At 37.5% G+C, this 24,266-nt stretch overlaps 1 protein-coding gene across 2 annotated transcripts in view; it reads left to right on the forward strand.

Moving 5' to 3' along the window:
• The window catches only part of LOC145671020 (diuretic hormone receptor-like), a 1,407,723-nt gene that overhangs the window by 1,065,894 nt on the left and 317,563 nt on the right, over window positions 1–24,266 (forward strand). The gene's annotated exons all lie outside the window — the stretch shown is intronic.

The following is a 24,266-nucleotide window of genomic DNA, read 5'->3' on the forward strand; positions in this document are numbered from 1 at the left end:
CGAAACGCTAAAGAATCACAAAATTATTCCCCCAAAATATATTAAATCGCCTACATGCGTGGTTTGTTTACATTAAGGTGTCTAAAACACTATAAAGAAAGTTCCACGGGGTGAGCGCGAACCATCAACTTATGATTACTAGGGGCGTGTTCTTCCGGCTTCACCATGGAGGCGATGAGGAGAACACCTCTTATAGAGTGATAAGTCAATGAGGTATTTTCTATTTGGCTAATAAAAGTGCTCCTTTAACCTGTATATTCGACGATAAACGTTGTGGATTAAATAAAATGCTTTCGCCATGTAATTTTATAACAAAATGACGCGTGTCTATTTACTTTCTTTGATATTCCTCCTATATTCACTTTCTAATGATCAGCGACAGTTGCTATCTAAGTTCATACAATTATGCACACTCTTTTCATGATCTTTCACTTCATTATGTAGAGGCAGAAGTTACTCTTGACCTCCGGAGCTCAGTTTAGGAACAATTCTTCAGCAAAACATGATATATAATAATAACCGCATGCACATGACTGTCGATAGTTCGTGTTGGTCGATTCTTGATTCTTCGCGACGACTCGAAGAAGCGCGGTCCAAAATGAACTCCTAGCTGCTACGCGGGGGTAACTTCAACATCCCGACTCTAGATATTTGTCTCGACTCTACGAAACCTGCCGCCAGTGGGACACTAACGACAATCCTTCGACGCGTTGCTATATCGACGATCGACATTCACCGGCAAGTGAACTACTAGGTGTTGGAGACGTTTACGGTATAGGGTAAGTATACCACGGTCGGTAGACACTGCGATCGAAGACGTTGCGCAACACAACAAATATTCGAAGATTCCATTATCTTAATATTCGAATACTGAATTATTAGGATTTTAGCAACACAGTGTAGTGCTCTTGTCCAACGTTTAAATAGAACATAATAATGTGAGAATTTTAACGGTTATTTTTTTTCCTGAGTGTCAAACAAGGAATAAGGAAAACCAAAAAATGGATCAAAAGATTGCAATCTTGGTCAATAATTAGTTTTTGGATCAGGGGTCACAAAATATTTGAACGTGCTCTAAATCGAGTTTTCGTTTTTTTTTATACGGAATACGAACATTATACTGAGTTAACTGAGAGTTTGGTTTTGGCTACACTATGTATAATTCTTCAGATATAAGAGGTAAAAGATTTTTTTATTGAAATTTATTGGATATTTTAATCTAATTGGATCAGGAGTCACAAAATTTTGAACGGCCCCAATATCGGGTTTTCTTATTTTCTACGGAATAAGAACATAATACTGAGTTAACTGGTACTTTGGGTTTGGCTACAGTATGTGTAGTTCTCCAGATATAAGGCCTATAATTTCTTTTGTTGAAATATAATTGGATCTTTTGAGCCAATTGGATCAGAGGCCGCAACATTTTTGAACGACCCCTGAATCGAGTTTTCGTATTTTCTGCAGAATAAGCACATCATATTGAGTTACTGATAGTTTGAGTTTGGCTACACTATATGTAGTTCTCCAGATGTAAGGCCTACAAAAAAGTTTTTGATTGAAATATATGGAATCTTTTCATCTAATTGGATCAGGGGCCACAAACTTTTTGAACGACCCGTAAATCAAATTATAATATTTTCTACGGAATAAGTACAGCATAGTAAGTTAACTGATAATCTGGCTTTGACTACACTATATATCATTCTCCAAATATAAGTCCTACAAGAACATTTTTGATTAAAATACATTGAACCTTTTAATAAAGAAATAATTGATATCTTTATACTCAGTTTTAGTTGATAGTCATAATATAGTATAGTTCCTTTCTGGTATCTTTTATGAATTTGATGTTAAGTTATTTCAGTTACTTTTGCATATCACAGTTTCGCAATGGCGGTTCTTGAAGGAAATCCATAAAAATGTCATTAATTCATACTAAGGGAAGAAAACCTAAGGTACTAAGTTTTGTATACAGTGTTCTTAAGCTATATTAAACCTTCTTTCTTTATCCTTTAGCGATAAAAATTAAATGTGACTTCGTTCAAAAATACACACTGAAGTCTCAAATACACTTAATGTGTAAATCCTATAGTTTTTGGATTTAATATTCAGCAAACGTATAACTGAAAAAAAATATATTGTATACATACTTTCCGTATAAATGTTCCGAATAAGCGTACTTTCCGTACGAACAAAAGAACTGTATGTATGGGGTCAGGATCTCAAATACAGATGAACGTATGTAACATACAGCTGATGTATGTAATATACGGGTAGACTGTTAGATGTCATACATAATGGAACGGCATGATGTAACATCTAATTGGGAAAATAATGTAGCATGTGGATAACGTATGCTCCGTACGTATTTTCGTAGTAAACATAAGGATTCCGTATATTTATACTGCTGTCCGGATAATGGCTTAGTGTAGCTGATCTCGCGACACGCTTATTGGGAACCCCTGGTATACCATAATGGAAAACGAAATAAAACGAAAAAAAATAATCTACAGAAGAAAAAATCCAATTAATTTCCTTTTCTCGTAAGAGACTAATACCAAAAAAAAAAAAAAAAAAAAAAAAAAAGCATGGATTAGATGGCCAGTCTAAAACAGTTAGTACTAGATTTTTCGTCTTCCGTAATTAATTGTTTTTCAGAGCTTTGTATCAGTCCGAATGCAACGCATTACCATTTGCAGTAGAAGTAGGACATTCATTGTCGAAAAAACGAGAGAAGATCCAAGATTTTTTACCCCCCCCCCCAAAAAAAAATAGAAAAGGAAAAGAGGAGGAGACATTAGAAATGGCCTAGGCATGGGTTTCTGACAGTCAAGTTAATTGCATAACGTAGCAACTCATTAGAGAGTAATGGAGTTAATTTTGAAAGCATCGCAGTCAATGTTATCGAATTGAAGTATGGAAGGCCAGTTGTGCTGCGGCAGACAGAGGAAAAGAAAGTACCTTCTCTCCCTCGCCTTCTCTTTCTCTACATCTCTCAGTATGCTCTCCATTTTGCTTCTAGAAATTGAGAATTAGATTCTGGGGCTATGATTGGATTTTCGTATCCACAGCATTGAATTTTCGTCACTGCGATTTCTGTTCTTCGTTCACTCTCTATATCTCTGTCTATTTTACAATCTCTCCACGTAAAATTTTCTCCAAGAAATGTTTGCCTCTAAATTTTAATGCACGATGTGGGTGTTGAAAAAAGTCAGTAATGTATTTATGAAATAATTTGTTGTTTTTATATCCTGAAGGCTACATCCAGCACGATGGAAATTTGATTGAATTGGAGCTTAGCATCCCTTTCAGAACCGTTTATGATGTTATACGAAACGTGGATCTACGTGTGGAACCGAACCACGTGGACTTCTTCCGAGAAACGAACCCGAATATTTCGCTCCAAAGATGCGTATTCTTATCTATATAACCACGAGGGAGCACTAAGAAAGCTTCTGTATCAATGTTGGGCATCTACGAGCTCCGATAGAAGTTCCTAGTTTCACTACTGCTTTAATCAATTCTATGAAATTAAAAAAAAAATGTTTTAAAAAACAGTAAGCTAAGTAATATTGTGAAAGCAAGTAATGTTATATACAGGATTTCATTATGCATCAATCGTGTATAAAATTATAAGATACAGCAACTTTTCTCATCTTGAGAAGGTTGTAGTTTCTCATAGAGTAAATAAATAATTCTCAACCTTGACTGAATTACAGATCTCTAGGCTAAAATACATATCTCTAGGTTGAATTACATATCTCTAGGCTGAATTACATATCTCTAGGCTGAATTACATATATCTAGGCTGAATTACATATCTCTAGGCTGAATTACATATATCTAGGCTGAATTACATATATCTAGGCTGAATTACATATATCTAGACTGAATTACATATATCTAGGCTAAATTACATATCTGGTCCTCCCACATACACTTTCCTCTGTACAGCTGACGTATCATTCGTTCCCTCAGAACACTTATCAATCGACCCCTCTCACATATCTATATTTAGTGTTGCTCACAAGAGGAGAAATGTTTCGTCTTGTCCTGAATCTTGTTTCCAAAACGAGACGAGAAATATCTTTTGCAATTTGAGGCGTGAGAAGAATGATTAAAACTCTCGTATAATTTTCGAAATGAGGCGATCAATTTCGTGAGTTTCGTGGGTTTCTTACATCTTAAACACTGTTTTAATGTTACATGATTCATACTATAAAATTTGTGTAAATTGATAAAGTGATTGTACGAACATAACAAACAGTGGTGAATTTAACTCAGAAGTGGCGGCGTACAAAACTATAAGACATAACTTCTGATACCGAGCGGAGCTTGTCCCTGATCAAGTTCTGCCACTAAATACGCATAGAGATCTTCATTAACTAGTCGATGGTCTACTTGGCCACCAAATTTCGTTCAGATTCGGCCAATAGTTGCCGAGAAATAAATTACCTTGTAGAAGCTAAGGTGAGCCTGTTCTTGGCCTAGTCCATCCATCAAATATAACGATCTTAGACAGTGGGCTACGTGTCGACTAAGTTTTGTTAAGATCCGGCCAATAGTTTCCAAGAAGTAAAGTGTCATATATTTATACACATACACACATATATACAACTGTAGTGTAACTACCCGTATGCCTACGCCGGGAGCTAATGAAGAGCATTTTTCAACGATTAAAGACACACAAGTCCTTATACAAGATACTTCAATAGTAAGTATGGTTTAAATGTTCTTATATCACACCTTTTGTATACCTCACGTGATGCTGACGGATTCTGGTAACTTCTAGAAGAAAATGAGAAAAAAATCAATTCAGAAACGTTGTACATAAATTTACTGAACGAGACAAGAAAAAATATAGAGACGGAAGAAGTTTTTTTGAAAATCAATACGAGACTATTTGTAACTTTCGAGAATCGAGACGAGACATGACGAAGAAGCCTTATTTGTCGTTTCCACTCGTCTTTTGAGTAACACTACAGATGTCGTGGTGAATTTCTGTAATGATTATTCTAAAAGATCTGCTTCAATGTCCCTGAAAATCACCTGCATTAAGCTAAGATGAGATTCATCGACGTACACCATCCAATCTGTCGATTGCCATCAAACAGAGGGATCATCGATTCCACCAGAAGAGAAGAAAGGTTGAATATCTTTGTTTCTTAAAGTATGCAGGTTCCTTGAAGTATTCTAGGGCAGTGATTCTCAATCTTTTCCAAGACTAGGATCCCTTGGATGAATGTGGCTATCTTGAGTGACCCCGGTCAACTAACGTAAGTCCAATTCACCTGTGTACAAGACTGAACGTAAGACTTCACTTAAACAGTCTAATATATATAGCTATCTTTTCCCTTACGTTTCCCCTCCATCAAGCGCACACTAAATGGTCCATCGCCCTTTATATGTCAGCGCCCCAATTGGAAACGAGGACGCCTCTGAGAGTATTAACGTCCACGTTGAGAATCACTATTGTAGGCTACCAGTAGCCCAGATAAATCCTGTGATCAGCATTTTTAATGCGAACCGAACTCTAAATACTTGGTAAATAAGCGTTTTATCTTAAGTGGGCCATAAGACTGAATTATCTGAACTAGTGGAACTATCCAGACATCGATTGACTCTTCCGTATAAAAGCACTCATTTTGTTTACTTACTAGTTAGTCATTTATCAGCCGAGGTGTTTATTCTATCCAAAATCAGCTGCAATCTCCATTCTTCGCAAAGGAAAATAGATATATAGAAAGTATTAGAACCCCTCACCTTAGAATAAACATAGAGGATTAATTAGGACTTAAATAAAATCGGAAATCTGATTTTTCATCTCAGTGATCCCTAAGACTCTTGGTTGGATACTAAAATCGGATGTTGTTGTTATTTTTACACGTCAACTCCTGCCCACCCTCACTGGTTACCATTCTATGTCGATGACGGATAGATTTGGACTTAAATGGCATCTACAGTGGTACCATTCATCCTTGTGACTCCTAAAACTATGAACTGAACACCAATTTCGATCGTTTTTAATTTTTTTATATGTCATACCCCTCCCCCTCGAGTCATAACTAAAAATGTTGTATAACTAGGTTAGGCTAGGGTTCACTCATGTGGCAAAAGATCATCAAAATCAGTACAGACGCCTATTATTAGAGTATGTGAGTAAAAATTGTTACATTATTTTTTGTACGCTTAATTTATGTCCCTTTATCATTTGTTCGCCCTCTGCACCTTTTCACTTAGCTGTAAGTGAAAACCTTTGGGTTTTCTGACAACGAACTGGAATATGCCTAGTGTGGAGCAGTTTAGCAATGATCTGAGTAAATGAAGGGCGTGCTATATCACAATACTACATATGAAGTTCTATATCACTTTCATCATAAATATTCTTTTATCATTAGCAAGTTTTTTTGCCGCAAAGTGAGAAGCTCTCATTTAACGTAGTTCTCAGTTAACTTCGTATCTTGACATTTCTAGCCATAAGTAAAAGTATTTTTCTCTTCCTCCTGATTTTCCTTCCATCATACCTTCTATCACATTCTTAAAAATTACATTTTCTTCTCAAATGGTGCTCTAAACAGGCCCTTTCTTTAATTAAATATGTCCAGTTTTTCTTCTTCTTTTGGTTGTTTCCAATATGTTCTCTTCATTCCTACTATTACTTACATTTCGTAATTGCTTTATGTTTATTTGTTGTTAGAAGTTTAGTGTACCTTTGTGGGTCTGCAGTTTAAAATGGAATCCGGATCACCTTAATGCGTTCAACTCTCTCGCACCGGGAATCTAAGTTGTGGCCACAGAACAAAATGCACGCGCGCTAGTCAATAGACAATATAGAAGGGAATTTTGTTATTGGTCTTCTATATGAGATCTTATCTCCGTAAATTAAAAAGGAGAGTTTGTTTCTTATCGCATCACGAGAAAACAATTGAATTACTGAAATGAAGTTTGAATCTGCCTCGAATTGGGTGTTTATTATATCAGTTTGATTATAAAGGCTTGTTGGTTGAATCGGGGTTCAGTACGGAGGGTATATGAGACCTTGACCTACAGCTTAACGTGGGACCCGAACCACATTAGTGTCCACGGGAAATTAATTTATTTGTACTCATATCTTAAGGAGCCAAGACGGGATTCAATGTTTATGCCAAAAATATAGTATCTCTTAGCCATTTCATTTTCGAAGATTTGGAAGATATTTTGGAAGAAGCTCATTACAAATAAGTGGAAATGTCTCAGAGGTTTTGAAAATTCCTATTCTAAGGAAGTGAAGGGCTAATTTTAGTTTTTTTTTCTATCACTTGAATATCGACGTTCTCTACCTGATCATCAGGGATAAAAGGCTGATCTTTTTGAAATTAATTTGTGAACATAGTACTGTCCTCAAGCCGGATGCACTTTAATTAAAATATACATCCTTACAGGGTGGAGAGGATTCAAAATACCAAAAATAATGCATGCCATGAGGTCTTAAGAAAAACATATGCCACAGCAATTTTTGAAAATTTAGCTTCTAAATACGACACGGACAATCGCTATAATATTTTAATTTCGCCATTTTGTTTTTATAAAATCGCGAAAGCGAGGAAATTGTTGAACTGTTTAAAATGGATGTTTTAACATACTATTTCGGCAGACCTGGAGTTTCATCAATTCAAATACGTTTTCTAATATGTGGTGGTTAAATATAATCTTCTGAGATTTTCCACAATATAAACCTAGAAGAACACATATTTTAGCTAAACTATCGTGTATATATATCGTAATGTAATGTTTCCTCTAGCAGTATTGACGTGGAAAAAAAAAAAAAAAAAAACTCCTTCATGGTCAGGTGGCTAGCATAATCACCTTCGATGCAAGAGTCTTCAAATTAATTCTTGAAGAGATTACATGAATTTCATATTTTACTTCGAATTGTAGTTCAATTCTTTATATAATATGGGTGCTGAATGTTGACAATAAATATACTGGGCCTTATGCAGAGTCGTTTTGACGTATGATTAGCGCCAAACTAAAGGCCTGACTACTGCAGGAAACATATGTTAGTCGGACTCTTTAGTATGGCACTAATCAAGCGTCCGAACGACTCTGCATAAGGTCTAATAGGTTTTGGATCCATAGGATTTCTTGCTGACTATTCTACAAGTAAGGAACCCCGTGGAATCACGGTTGTCATTGCACATGAGTATTTACGGAAAAATTTCCTAATGATTTACGCTAAGTAATAACCTAGACATTTTTATGTGTTATGATTCTTTTACATGAAATTCAACGAACTAGTGACAGTTGATTGGGGAGAAAACATCCATCATTGATTTGAGCAAATATTTATCCACGTAAATATGCAATAGTAATTAGTATTTTTTTTTTTGCGTGCGAAAATTTCAGTTAGTGCAAACCCCAATTTTGGAGGCCCGAAACTCGGGAACTAAACGTCTATATACCATAACATTACGTACGCCTAGTAACCAAGTCAATGTGTACGACTATGACACGTTTGAGCAAGGTTGGATGAGCTCTATAGATTCTGTAGTGCTATAGGTCTATGATATGTTCTTACAATATTTCTTATAAAGAAAAATAAATGAAACTAAGGACGAAAATATTGTAAGGAATTCTGTGTAAGAAACATTTACATGGTTAGAACAAGTTTTATATTGAGAAGTTACAGTGCCCGTACAAAATGTATGGGGACAACATGCATCTCTGTACCTCACAAAATCACCGCCACTGATTATGCATGTGGCTAAAACAATATGTCCAGGTCGTATGAAACTCACTTCAACAAATCCCAACCACAATGTATTGACGTTTGAGATTGAAATTATTGGCACTTATGCCCTATACCCCATATGCTACAAAATATCAGAGAATCACATGTTCAAAAGAATATAATAATAACACGGTTCAAAGAGTACAGAAATATTGAAACATTATTATGCAAGTGTATCTTCAACACGACGTGAACAATGCCATGCCATTCAATCAGGTATGAGTTTTATGAATATACCTATATTTCTAATTTAATTTGTAGAAACTTCTAATATAAAATATGGAGATGAGTAATGTACAGCGGAAGCTCTCCTACTCTCGGAATCACCTATAAAAAGTATAAGAAAGCCGTTTCTGTAATCCTACGCGTAGCAAAACTAAATAAGCAGAATGACATGCTTAAATCTGTAAAACTTAACGTCAATTTTCAACTGTTGATCGAGCATAAAATAATTTTGGCGCTTCTTTCCTCTACATTTCATTATGCGACACCTTCACTGTAAAAATCGTGTTATTTCAACGACATGCCTATATGTTAACACAATTGTGTTAAAATGTAACACAAACAGGTAGAACAACTCACGCTACATTTGGAGTTGTGTGTCAAATGCCGGTAGTTGAAATGACGCATAGCCTGTGTGTTAAATTAACACAAGTGCAGAATCTTGGGTGTTGTTTTCTGCGTGATTGCCAAATATGCTTGCCATCTAATTATAAAGGCTTCTGTACTGAAGCTACACTCAAACATAGTAGAAAGAAATACTTAAACAAATCCAGGTATTCGCAAAATTTCAACCTGCAAACCGGATGATGTGTCCTCAATTATTTTACATAATGTTTCTGAAGAAATATGTCAACAGCGAGAAACAACACCGTATTACTGTGTCACTTCTACACTGCACTAGAGCTCACCAGTCAACATCGGAGACTGTTTTCAAAAATGGCGGAAAACCAGTAGAAACACGATTAAGAGGCAAACATACTATAAGGATATAGGTAAGCGTTTTCTATCATTCTTGAACAAGTTGTTGGTGAAGGTCCTGTTTCGAACCATCAAGAAATACTTCAAAAAAAGTGTTTGGGGAGGGCGACAAAAAAGTTTATGAAGATTTTCTAAATGAAATGTTTTGTAGTTTACTATTCTTGTTTTAAAAGTAGAATCTTCGGTAATCGTAAGCATGCACACCACAAGCTTTTCTAGCACAGAAAAATGGTTCCATCAACATCGCACACGCAGTTATTTCAACACTGAAATAGGTGTCGTAGTAACAGAACTGGAGTCGAATTAACACAAAAAACGGTGTTAATCTGGTGGTCTGACTTTGAATTTTAATTAACAAGGAGTGTTTAATTAACATCAAAACGGTGTTAATTATACGGCTTTGGCATTGAATTATGACACAGATTGTGTGTTGAAATAATAAGGAAATGATGTTAAAATAACACAGGGACTGTGTTATATTAATACATGATATGGTGTAATATTAACAAAAAATAATTAACACATTACACACTGCGTTACTTTCTTCGTGTTGGTGCAACACCACCACAAGTAACACTCAACACTTTTCCCCACACTATCGACTTTGACATGGTGTCGAATCAACACCGAAAATCCTAACACAGATCCGAATATAACACCGATCAACACCGGTTGTATGTTGAAAACGTAGCACACCGCATGTGTTAAACGCTAACACCGCGGGGTCTGTGTTTAATTTACACCGCATAGCGGTAGTCACCCTTGAACCACTGCCCTGTGTTAAATTTGAGTTGAGTTAACAACCATTTTTTACTGTGTTGTTGTTGTTGTTATGTTATTTTTATTTCCTACCTCAGCCGGTAATTTTGTCATTGCGGTCGGGTAGGCTTATGTCACGCCTCTGTAGTCTAAGCTATAACTACACTTTCGCCATGTAGTGGTAAACATAGGTTCCTAGCAAGGGTGCCTATTTTTCTGTAAGTTTGGGGGTCATTCATAAATAATACATATAACAATAAAAATACATACTCATAAAAATACATATAGGTTCACATGAGCATTGGGGAAGCGTTCACCTCCGGTGCTTGGAGTCCCTCGTTCGATCCCCGCTCGTGCCGTGTGGACTTTTTGGTGGACAAACATCGTGCTCGTGGATTTTCTCGGGGTTCTCCCGTTTCCTTCCACATTCTTCATTCACTCATCTCTCATCATCACCGTCTCCTTTAGCCTAACCGGCATAATCGTGGGACGTAAAACTTACAGATTTCATTTCACATGATCATTGGGGGAGCCCTTGTTTCTAGCGAACAAATCACTCTGAACTGACAACAAGAATGGATGTGTGCAATATGAGTACAACAGTGAATAGAGTTCAATTTGCCGGGAAACTCAACAATGAACAACCCATATGAACGTGGTAAAACGGAGCCGGGCTACTTATTTGTGTCTTATTCTGTATACTGTATAGCTAAATTCCCTTGCGTGGTAAATCTTAAGAGAAGGTGGGGCTAGTTGTCTGGATGTATTTTAACTGAATAATGTGTAACCAGTACATCAGTTCTTAACTCCGTTATTTTTCACTACTTTATATGAATTCGCTAACTCTTAATTCTGCCAGTTGCTTCATGACACTGAATTGCGATTAAAAATGTTGTTTTACCATTAGAAGTACAATTTGGTATATGTTTGTAGAGTTCTCCTCATCTAACTATATGGCTAAACAAATATAAATATAAGCTCCTTCGAGGCTTAGCAGTTAGCGTTCGCGTCTTTAGCGTGGGAGACCCGGGTTCGATTCCCGGCACTAACTCATTTGGTTTTGATTCCACGTTAATCAGTAGGCACCGTCACATATAGTCTAGCTGCTGAAGCGGACGTTAAACTCCAACTCAACTCAAATATAAATGTGCAATTTATGAATTTCATGAGATTGATAGACAGACAGACGGATAGAAAAGTAGGTGAATATGTATTTGGGTATGTGTCGATCTCTCAACTATATTTAAAAAATGGATAATTAATACTATGGGAAACTTATGACCCATCTTCTTTTCACTAATAACGTCATTCTCTTCAGAAACATTAACTCAAAACTATAATATATGATAGAAGAGCTCAATATCAGGAGCAAGGATGGGTTGATACTAAATATAGAATAGATGAAAATGTTGTTCAACAACTTCGCAAGGAAATCAACGATAGGAGTTGGACATACGCAACTGTAAGAAGTAAATACCTAATCAGTCTGGAACAGAAGGTATTCATAGTTAGCAACATTAAAGATGAAATAAACATGGACGCACAATATTTTGTCTGCTTTGATTATGCATCGTAAACGCGGCGCTTACAAAATCAGACATTTCACCGCCCACATACTGTACATCGAAATTCGGAGAGAGAGTGACAGAAATCATCTGCAAAGAATAGAAGAAGAACCATAAATTCAGAAAGATAACAAGAGCGACTGAAAAGAAATCTTTAAGTTTTGCAACCCACGATTATGATGACTAGGCTAAAGGAGACGGTGATAATGAGAAATAAAGGAAATGGTGGGATGAAGAAAGGGATAATCCCGAGAAAACCCACGCACACAGTGTTTGCCCACCACAAAGTTCACCTGGTGCGAGCTGCGATGCACCAGAGGTGAAAACAGGAGGGACTGACATTGTGGTGAAAATAAATGATGTTTTAATGGTCAGTGGTTGAACGTATTAACGACTTCGAATGTATATGACAAGAGACAAGAAGCAGTCTAGGAAATGTTCTTATACAAGGTACTCTAATGACATGAACAAGTACTGCAGAGTACCCTGGAAGAGAACTGTCCAAGACAGACAAATATATAGAATAACCCTGAAAACTTAATTTATATATTTTTTAAAAATATTCATAAAAATGAAGTACATGAATATTTTATTTTCATTGATACCGTGCAGTTGTTCTAAGTGCAATTGGCTTCTTTGTGCCTCTTTATGTTGCATAAGTACATCATACAGTATTCATTACTGCTTAATCTCTTACTCGTAGGTCTAAGCAATTAGAATCCAAGTTAATTTCCGTTCTGTTGCATATATATGCGGGTAGCTCTTAGTATTATCTTAAATGCGTTCGTTACATATATAAATAAATTATAAATGTTATTACTAACTAATCTTCAAAGGAAGAGGTTGTTTTATATTGTTATTATAGAACATGGTTATGTTTAAATAATAAAGAACTCTGCTGTGGCTAAATTGTTTGAACTTTTAACTATTATTACGTATAACTACAGGGTGGGATAAAAGTAACTTTGTACAAATGTTAGAAACGAGAGCGAATCTATCATTGGCCATTTTCTTATGAAGTCCGTACAAAGTGGAGGCCACTTTCCTCGATAGAGAGATAGACCACAAAATATGTACTTTTTTAAAATTTTGATTCAATATCTTAAACAACAGTTCGATATTATTTTGCAAGTGATGCATGTTCTGCCATTTCTGAGCCAAAATCTCACGTTTTACGATATCCCAAAGTGAAGAATCTCATGGTGGTTTATCGTATGATCCAAGTTCCATCCTATTATTGTACCACCTCAAAATTCCTTTACTTAGAGGTTACACACCTGTATGTCAAAATAAGAATGTTTTGTATCATTTTACAATTTGAACTACATAGCAGAATCATTTTCAAGTTCTGAAACAACCACATCTTCTAACATTTCAAGATTAGTGAACTTGTGTACCTGTAACAGTTCGTTCAGAAAAGTGTGGCACCTCTATTCCAAATGCTTCATATCTTTAACATACAGATCCGTAACATACACATACATACGAGACTTGTACGTTAACGTTAGAAGAAACAAGGAAACCATTGTAATCTAGGTTGACCAAATTTAGGGAAAAAAAAAGGACACGCAGCAAACTGCCATAATTTGACCTAGTATTCTCACTGTTGTTTCGTTTTTCATGTCAATGAAGAAGTCGTCTAGATTTTCAAAAGAATAAAATACTTATTGGTTTAACTTTATTCAAATTTCACTACTTACACCAATTGATATGAGTCTGATTTTGAGCTTCAGTCCAGTTATGTGAGGTACAATGGCTTGAAAGTTTTCGTACGTTTAAGCGACCATGCAAAATCTTATACCTAGCCATAAATATTGTCACAAACTTTTGGCTTTGACTGTAGAACCTGTTGTACAGGTGGCAAGGTACAATTTAGCTCAAGGTCAGCCCTGGCCAGTGTGTGTCGAACACGGAAAGAACGGATGGATCTGCTTCGCTTAAGCATGGAATGGAGTGAGTACAAAAATAGAGTTGTAGTGTTTGCCTTGCATAAGGGTGGAAATTCACCAAGTGAGAATTTTCAAACTGCTGAAACTTCTGAAAATCAGCAAAATATTTGTTTACCGCACAATCTAGCGGTTTGCTGAGACCAGCAGTGTACGTGGCCGGCGAAGGGATGGTCGTCCTCGCAGTGTGAGAACAGTGGCAGCTGCTAAAGCAGTGGCTGCTCGTGTGCGGCGAAATCCACTCCGGAAGCAGAAGATCATGGCACGGGAGCTCAACATGGCCCCAAGATCAATATCCAGGTTTCTTTCTGAATACCTGAAGGTCAGAGCTTATCGGTGGAGCTCGGAGCATTTCTTGACACCACAGCTGAAGAAGCAGAGGAAACTGAAGCAAGACAGCTCCTACAGCGGTACGCCAACAATGGACATCGGCAAATCCTCTTTGCCGACGAGAAAATCTTTACCATGGAAGAGAGCTTTAACCGCAAAAATGATAGGATATATGCAGCAAGCTCTCGAGAAGCTCGTGGGAGAGTTCCTAAGGTTCAGAGAGGTCATCACCCCTCCTCAGTCATGGTTTGGTGGGGGGGTGAGCTATGAAGACCACACCAGACTTCACTTTTGTGAGCAAGGTGTAAAAACAAGTGCCAGGGTATATTTGGAAACTGTTCTGGAGCCTATTGTGAAGGACTTGAGCGACACCATGTTTAACAATGATCACTGGACCTTCCAGCAGGCTTCTGCGCCAGCTCATAAGGCAAGGATGACACAACAGTGGTTGGAGGCCAATTTATCAGATTTCATCTTCAGTGCTGATTGGCCTTCTGGTAGCACCGATTTAAACCCTCTGGACTACAAACTGTGGGCAGTGTTAGAAGACATGGTCTGCAAGAAAAGACCCTTCACTTAAAAGTTTGAAGCGTTCTTTGGTGGCAGCAGTGGCGGATTTTCCGATTGATACTCTCCGTACTGCAATAGATGACTGGCCCAAGAGACTCAAAGCCTGTGTGCGTGCCAATGGTGGACATTTTGAAGTTTGATAGGTGCCAATTGTAAAGAATATATGTGGTTATAACATATTAAAAGCAGATTGAAAAATCTCAAACCGTATTTCATATATTCACAAAAAAGTGTGTGACAGAATTTATGGCTAGACTAGGTAAAATGCCAATCTCTTTCTCAACCATTTTACACACAACATCAACATTACTAGCAACAACTGACGTAGATGGGTGACCTTTATGAAATTCAAGTCTGAGAAATTTTGAACACTCTCCAATTCTGAAAAAAAAAAACATCACACAGTCCTATTGGATAATACTTCATCCTCAAAACACAAATGCAACTTGCTCGATCCATTGTTTTGATGTTAAACTACATTTTAAATCATAAAAAAGAAATCAGTTTTCACGAGAAATTTCCATTTCTCAAGGCTAAAAACAAACTATGTCCAAAGATACTTTAAACGTCTCTCCTTCCGAATTTTATAATAGAGGAACAAAACCGCTGTTGTTAGTACTAGTTAGTAGAAAATGTTCCAGCATCCCTCGTAGATATGCTTTATGAATAAAGTATGTAAACATTGACGTACAGCTAGCATTGGAACTCCATAGACTCCTCTCATTGGCTTAAGAATCTCCAGTGAATTTTCACTTGGACTTCACTTTAAATTCTTATGTGAGGCACGAATATTACAATTCGATTCGAGAGGAAGACCGCGTACAGTGAACAGTGTATTTAGTGAGCTCAGCCATCATGGTGCTGCGAAAGCGTACAAGGAAAACCACATACAAGAAAACAAACAGCAATACAACAAACATAGGATCAGAACCTTGTTCCCTTCCTCCAAACACAGAGAAGAATACTTGTAGCCCCCCCCCCCACACACAGACACAATCTCTACTCGTATCCCTAACAATTCCAAGACAGACTCCTCAAACAATTCCTCTGAATCTCCCGCCTTACCCATTTGTCATTATGTCCTCACTAACCTTGCTGCCCGTTTTTACGAACCAGATGTTTTCTTCAATCATATCAAGGATGGCATACCAGAATACCGTCGATATCTGCGTGGCCGACCAACAAACAACGGAGAAGGCTTTCACATCATTATTCAAACACAAGAAGCCATTGAAGCTTTCACTAAGAAGTTCTCACCACGAGATTTTGGATCGAAAGTCAGACTGACCACCTCTCTACCCAAGAAGACATAGACAGAGCTGATGGCAAGTTACCTCCTCTTGGACAACAATCAAATACACATTCTAGAAGACACACCTACACATGTGTGATCAAGGGCGTCGATGTGAACGTAGATATCACAGCCATTGAAGATGTTCTCGACAAGAAAAATGTGAACTTCTGCAGTATCACCCGAATCAAGAATTCTACAGGACCACTCCCCCTGATCCGGCTCTTCACAACCGGTTTTGCCACTGTCAACAAACTCAGTGCCGACGGCATTTATATTCATGACAAGCTGTACAAAGTAGAAGCTTCACGATCCACAGCAACACACACGCCATGTTACAATTGTTACGCCTACGACCATCGCACCCAGACCTGCACACGTCCCAGAATTTGCTTCCGATGTGGAGAGAGCCATAGCACGCCTTGCAACAAACTAATCAACCGATGGTTCTGTGCCACCTACAAAAAAGTCGGACATCGAACGGGTAGCAGTGACTATCCTCAGAGGCCTTACAACAACTCACCCAGGTAGACCATACCCAACCTCCTCAACAGTGACGACGCCAGCTTTAAGTTTTTAGGGGGGCAAAGGAGGGGCAGATACATTTTCGGGGGGGCGGCTTTTTTCCACACCAAAAATGACATTTATTATGTTTGACGTACTTTACATTACATTGTGTATTTCGTTGTTGTTTTTATATTAGACCTATATGATTTCAAGTATAATTTGTAACTAACAAATAAGTAAGGTCTGCACAACTAGTGCAACTTTTGAAGCCTAAACAAATTGAATTACTTTCGCTTATGCTACAAGTAACACATTCGTCTAGTACTATATGCTACGTTTATATATATATATATATATATATATATATATATATAATATTGGGTGCGGCAGAACCGACTAAGCAGTTTGTATCGATTACCGCGAGAGCTGTGGTGGGGGTAGGCAGTTGCACGTGGTCTGCCTTTGTTCAGTCATTGACCCCATTTCAGTAGCTAATATGGTCTGGACCGGTGCACATCGTGGTTTTGTCGTTCGCGCTTATTATGAAAAAAACAGATCTGTGATCGCTACACAACGATCTTTGAGGGGTGATGTCGAGTGGCCTGCGCGGTCACCAGATTTAGGCATATGTAACTACTTTCTTTGGGGACATCTGAATTAAAAGGTTTTCAAAACCCGCCCTGACACCCTACCAGAGTTAAAACAGCGGATTATTGACGACGTGAATGACATATCCCGCGATATGTGTGCAAGAACTGCTCGAAACTTCAGGAATAGTCTACAACAATGTATTGATGCTAATGGCCGCCATCTTGAGGACATTATTTTCAAAACTAAATGAATGTAAAATGGTATATTGTACTAATTTAGAAAATAAAAATATATTTTTTCTCTATATATGCAGATTTACTTTTTATTGCTCCTTAAAACTGCTTAGTTGGTTCTGTCGCACCCTGCATAATTTACGAGAGGCTGCTGCTGAAAATCGTTGTCCAACCCAGAAGGAATGTGGGTACTAGGTACAAAGATGTAGTTTTGAAAAACATATCTCTGTATGTACAAATACAAATTTTCATATTAATAATAAAATTCTTGTTTTCTCAGGTCTCTGAAGTGATTATGTGTGCCCAAACAGCGGATTTCACGAACATCCAGATCACAACTGTTATAACGTTTTTGTCGAAAAAGTATAAAACGCTTTTTCAGGCCAGCCACCCTGAATGAGGTTTTCCTCATTACTACTACACGGAGAAAAATGCATAATCCAGTCGGCATGTAAATGCTGTTTTTACCAGGTTACGCGCGTCACTACATTACGTAATATTGTTTCACCCGTAGTACGTTCTACACCACCGTCCAGCGAAAATTTTGTATTGTGGGACCACCATTTCAAATCTAGAATTAACGCCATAGCCATTCCGACGGTGGTAACTTACGTATATAATGTTGTTACCATCTTCCTACGATTTTCCCCTCTTAGTTCTTTCTAAATCTGTGACTCCCTACTTTACGAGAGACGTCATATCATTCTGTGATAAGGAAAGAGAGGAAATATGTTTTTAACATGAAATCCAGCCGCCGAACTCCAGACTTGGCATGGTGTTCCCACCTGTTGTACTTTTATACATGAAATTACATTACTTAAGGAGCGCACCCTCGTAAATACGATGTATCCACACGAAAATCCTAGTTCTTTTTTTCTCAGTGTAGGCAAATGCCAGGGTGGTATCTAACTTATAGGTCCCAGACTGCTTCCTTCCTTCCCCAATCCTTTCTTCCTTCCCTTTCCCCGGATAGTGTGCTCGCTGAGAGAGTCATCCCTCAAAACGTGACGGGCTAAATTGTCTTAGATGCCGAAAGCCCTGAAGTCTAAATCCTAAATCCCCCCTTTGTTCCACCAAGGATAGTCACCGAAGTAAATTAATGAGGAAATCAGTGAAGCATTACGATACTCTCCTCCGTTAAATACAGTGGTGAAGAAGTGAGTGGCTTAGTTTAAACGTGACAATTTCTCAACAAATTATGCTTTACATCCAGGATGACTAAAAGCAATGACTGTTCCCGAAATCATGGATGCAATTTGTGACTTATTCTTTAGAATTTCAGCATTTCAACCAGTGACGGATATAGCTCGGGGCCGGGGTGCCTAGGCCACCCCAGTTTTTAAGTGACAAAAATAATATAAACTATTGTTTATATACTTTTTAAAGTGTATAGTAAACTCACGATATACTTATTACAGTCTGAGGTCTGGCTGCAACCCCCTTCCATAGTTTTTACCGTCTCAGCAAAACTTCTGTCAGAGATGATGGCCATTTCTTTTGAACGCGTCGGTAGAATAGTTCAGAATGGCTTGGGTATGTGCAAGTTCTCGACATAATGGGTTCCCAAAAATTCTGTCAGGAGAATAAAAGAGTGACGGCATTAAGAGAAGTATTCTTCCAATTTGTCTGTAATGCTGATCATTTCGATCACGAATAGTAACCATGGACGAAATATGGTTGTACCACTATGATCCTGAAACGAAACAACAGTCAATGGAGTAGTAGCACTCATTTCTCCCTCGCCCCACGAAGTTCAAGACACAGACGTAGGTTGAGAAACTGCAACATTCTTCTGGGATAAGTATGGAGTCGTACTCATAGACTACCTCCACAACGGTCAGATATTTAATCCAGAATCTCTACATTACTCACAAAACTGAAAAAAAAATCAAAGTTCAACACAGCGGAAAATGAAAAGAAAGGAATTATGTTCCTTCAGGAAGTCCCTGCGAACACAATTGGCATCGCATAATCTAGAATTTCAATGTCTAGATCATCATCCTTATTCCCCAGATTTAGCTCCGTCTAAATATTGCCTGTGCTTATTTCCCAACTTAAATAACACTTGAAAGGACACCATTTTAGATCTGATAAGGGTAGTGCTACGAACAGTAGTGCAAGGAAGTCTCCAGATTTTTTTTTCAACTTTTCTGCAAAAACTGGAACACTGTATAAGATAGTATACTGACTCTCGGGGGAAGTGTAGAAGACCACGTGCACTCCTTCAGGGTTGGGCTACGAATTTTTCAGCAGCTCCTCGTACATATCTAGTCAATATGGTAAACGTCACGTCACTACTTCGAAACAAAATAAGTAAGGGAGCACTAGTGCATACCAATTACTAACTAAAGATCAGCACTCTGAAAATACTTTTTTCTTTTTTGGGAGCTAAATAAATAATCAATTTAATTCCTACATTTATTATTATTATCATTTCCAGGAAGGGAAAATACAACTCTTTTTATCCTCTTCAAAAAATAAACCCTGAAAGTCGCAAATAAAGCTGTTATAAACCCATCCTCTGAATATCGAAAGCCGAGAATAATGTTTCAGGAAATAGGAGTATAGGACCTTTAAATAAAACAAAAAGGGAAACTGAAACCTTGAAATCTCGATAAATACAAACAAGTTATGTAATTGGTTTTACCTTTCTTTTGTTTCTAACCGAAGTTGGTCCAATGAGAAGAAAACAAATGGACCAAATCTGCTATTGTTCGCTAGGCACAATAATTAAAATTCATAAGAAAGAACTATAACTAAAATTTACCGGAAAAGGCGCTAAATTAGAAAACAGAAATATGCGTGTATACCCAGACGCTCAAAGAAGAAAGCTTGAGGACTAATCTGCTACATATAAATACATAGATAGTACGATCTGACAATGAGATTGGTTATGAAACTGGTATAAAATACTATATGTAGAATGTTTTATGATTGTAGGAGTCAGGGGGGGGGCAGTCAGGGGGGCAGGAATAGCCACCAGGGAGGCGCTCGCCCCCCTTGCCCCCCTCTGGCGTCGTCACTGCTCCTCAACCAGTTTGAATTACCTCCGCTCCCAGACTCCGGCCGTTGTCAGACCCAGGCAACAGGATCTATGGAAGAAAAGGAAAAGGAGAAACAAGAAAAGAAGGGGGAATAGAGTCAGCTGAATCAGAAATCCACGACGCAGAAATAGATGCCAAGATCTCCGAAGCCACTGACAACGCCACCGACTGCATTCTGATATGGGCAGCATCCATCCTATTCACAATCACCGACTCTCAGAAACAGAAAATCCTTCACCAAACCATAACAAAAGTCTCCCGCCAGATCTTCCGTAAGCAACTTGATATTCTTACCACAACCAAAGGCAACCTTCACATTAACTGCACTAATCTCAATCACAGTACAAAGAACAACACTTCAGCACCAAGCACTTACGATCACTCTATACTTGACATCACCTAGACGCACAGTTATGAACATATTTGCAACAAGTATATAACACATCCAACATTTAACTTAATTCACACTCAATGTTTTTTAACTAAAAATCATGTGCTTCCTACTTTGGTCTCTCGTCGGATGTTAGTAGTGCATAGCAACAAGATCATCGCCAGAAGACAACAACACCAGCCCAGGTACAGGACCACAGGTACCGGACCACTTGCCAAGAAGAGGATTTCACGAACATCGGCATCACACAACTTTTGTAACGCACTAGCAACAATCCAGCCAAAGATAACCAGGAACAGAATTCTACTGTGACTTGTTTCGATATTCATCTTGCCATACAAAAGAGAAGAAGCCATGGGCAAAATAGCAACATTTGCTAGAAGCCCGTCTCTGCCTGCTTGGCAGAGAAAAGTTATTATTTTGATTGATTGATTGACGATATTATACATTTTCCATTCTGAAGATTCAAACTAATGTAAATTCCTTCATTTATTTAAAATACATACTTTCTTTAGTAGTGAACAATTTTCACATATTTAATTAATACACTATTTCTCAAATATTTTCCTTTCCTGTGGAAAGTGATCACTATTGCAAGTGATGGTATAGACCAGTGGTTCTCAACCTTTTTGACTGACTAAAGGTCCAGAACATCACGACGCACATTTTTGACATTTTTATTATAAATAATAATATGTTATAATAGTGAAACCAATTAGTTTCTATTATGACTCTATATAGCTCAGATCATTATTGCTACCGCTGGAGGTGTTGACTTGTATAATCTGTCTCGATTTCAACTAATTATTATTAAATTCTACGTCGTTTTTAAATTCTAAAATTTCAAGACATACCTTAGGGGACTGCGTGACACACCACTGTGTCGTCACACATCGGTTGAGAACCACTGATATAGACAATAAATTCATAAGCAATGACTTCAGTTCATTCCTTGTTACTACAAGGAACGTGTATCTAATGTCAATAGCTTAGTTTACTAAAATTCGGAATCGAAATTTTTTGAAAGAATAATGTTCAAAGTATCGTTTGATATACGCCGATAATGTATTTTTTCTATATCTGGGATAAATAGGCCGTATTTTAAAAATTGTTGCAATGACAATCCTGTGTCGTAATATTTTTTTCTTTCTTCTTTGCATATAGAAATATATCAAGCAGAATGTTTTCTGAATTGAATATGGAAATGTTAAACACTTCATCATTTCTTCATATCTTATTGTTAAACTTGTACAATAATTATGGGGCGAACAATATAGTTCGCTTATGAGCATAGTACGGAACCAATCACTTGGGGGAAGGGGGCAGAAGTTGGTTATATCCCGCACAGCGAAGTCAGCAGGGCACACAAAGAAAAAACCGTATGTGGCATACGTAAAAAGTAGGTTATATACGTAAATTCTGTACTCTTGGACTTAAAGTACTACAACATCTTGCAGCAAACGGATAACGGAAAACATAACTTTATAATACTGTGCGCATAAGTGTTCCATCTATACCTACTTTCCGTATGTCTGTATTTAGGCTGTAAGGATCTCATACACAGATAGACATATATAACATATAGCTGACGTATGTAACATACGTATACATATGTAATATACGGAAGACTGTTACATGTCAGACATCCTGGGTCCGCATTATGTAACATATAGGATGGAAAAGTCAGTACGTATGTAGCATATGGATAATGTATACTCCGTACAGATTTCTGTAGTAAATATACGGATACCGTATATTTGCACAATATACCGCTGTCCAGATAACGGATTTTTTAGTGCAGTTATTACTCCCACTAAAAGTGAGAAACATGTGCTATAATAACATTTCTATATTATGACTGAAAAAGTCCTTGGCTATTTCTCTCTGGTATATTTTGTATATCTTTTCCGCTATGCATTTAAAATCGGAGGTCGCCAGTTTCGAGGAAAGCAACTTCGTGTAATACATTGAACTTAGGGGAATATAATTCCCGTATATTTGCAAACATTAACATTAGAATGGATGGTTGTCCAGGGGGACATTCTTTTAAATTTGTTACCAAAAATTCTGGTTATTCATACTCCAGAGTTTCAGATATAAAATTTCAGAATAAAAAATATATATGTACTTATAAGGTCATGGAGTTTGCTTGTTTCGTTCCATTTCCTCTGTTAATGGTCCATGAACTAAAGATATTTTTCTTTCAGAAACAGACAGTCGGAGTCATTAGCTTGACTCCACTCTTTAGAAGTCACAAAACTTGTTGCTTTCTCTTATGAAGCGTTCTGGAAAAAAGAAGAAGGAGAAGAAGAAGGCGGCTAGAGTGTTAAAGAAAAATACATGATGTTGCATTAACTTCTAAGTCATACTTTCCGATTTCTCAGAAAGAGAGCCTGAGTAAGACATGTGAATATATAAAAAGGATGAATGAGGAGACGCAGAAATTTTTACTTACAACGGCGAAGAAGAAAATTGCCGCTATTTCTATGACAATTCGACAAATCGATAACAAGCGTCTGTTCCCCCTTCTTCAACCCGCTTGTCACTCGCTTCTTCTTCCTAAGGAAAAGGCAACTGAGTGTAAAAGTTTAATTGATATCTCTCAGACGCTCGCATCTGCTTTCGCAGAAGTGTCAAAGTTCTAGAAATATTTTGTTATAATGGACGTTGTTTAAAGAGGCGTTGCAGTAAGTGTGAAATATAATTCGAAAGGAGAAGATTTAATAAAAATACGCAATGAATATTTCAGTTGATTCCAAACCCCGCTCTCTCCCCTCCCTTCCTTATAACTAAAGGAAGTGGTGATGATAGATGCAAATAACTACGAAAAGAAGAATTAGTTTTAACAAGAGAACATGAGGGAACTTCGAAAAACGAAAGGTCATGACTTGTTCACCTAACATTCATGTGATTCGGGATCAAACCATATACCATTCCCTATAGAAAATCAGTGGCGGATATGGAAGGTAAATCTGGAGGGGGGGGGGCGCCAGAACATGGGCCCTGCAGACTATGTTAGATATGAGTTTACAATTTTTTTCATGGGCCCTGAAGAAATGTTCGACTTAAATCCTCTCCTGATGTATATTATGGATAGGTTGGACGTTGACATTGTGTACCTCAAGTTTTGTTTTACATATTGCGTAACAGAATAACTGCAACTGAAACTACATGTAATATCTCAAATATTTTCCAGTAAGGAATAAAAGGCAACGTTTACTGTAAACTTTCAAAAATGTATAAATAATAGCTTCAATTATTTTCATCACTCAAAAAATTGGGATGGAT

The sequence above is a fragment of the Thermobia domestica genome, chromosome 15, assembly GCF_964235325.1.
Source record: "Thermobia domestica chromosome 15, izTheDome1.hap1.1, whole genome shotgun sequence".
Classification (NCBI taxonomy): domain Eukaryota; kingdom Metazoa; phylum Arthropoda; class Insecta; order Zygentoma; family Lepismatidae; genus Thermobia; species Thermobia domestica.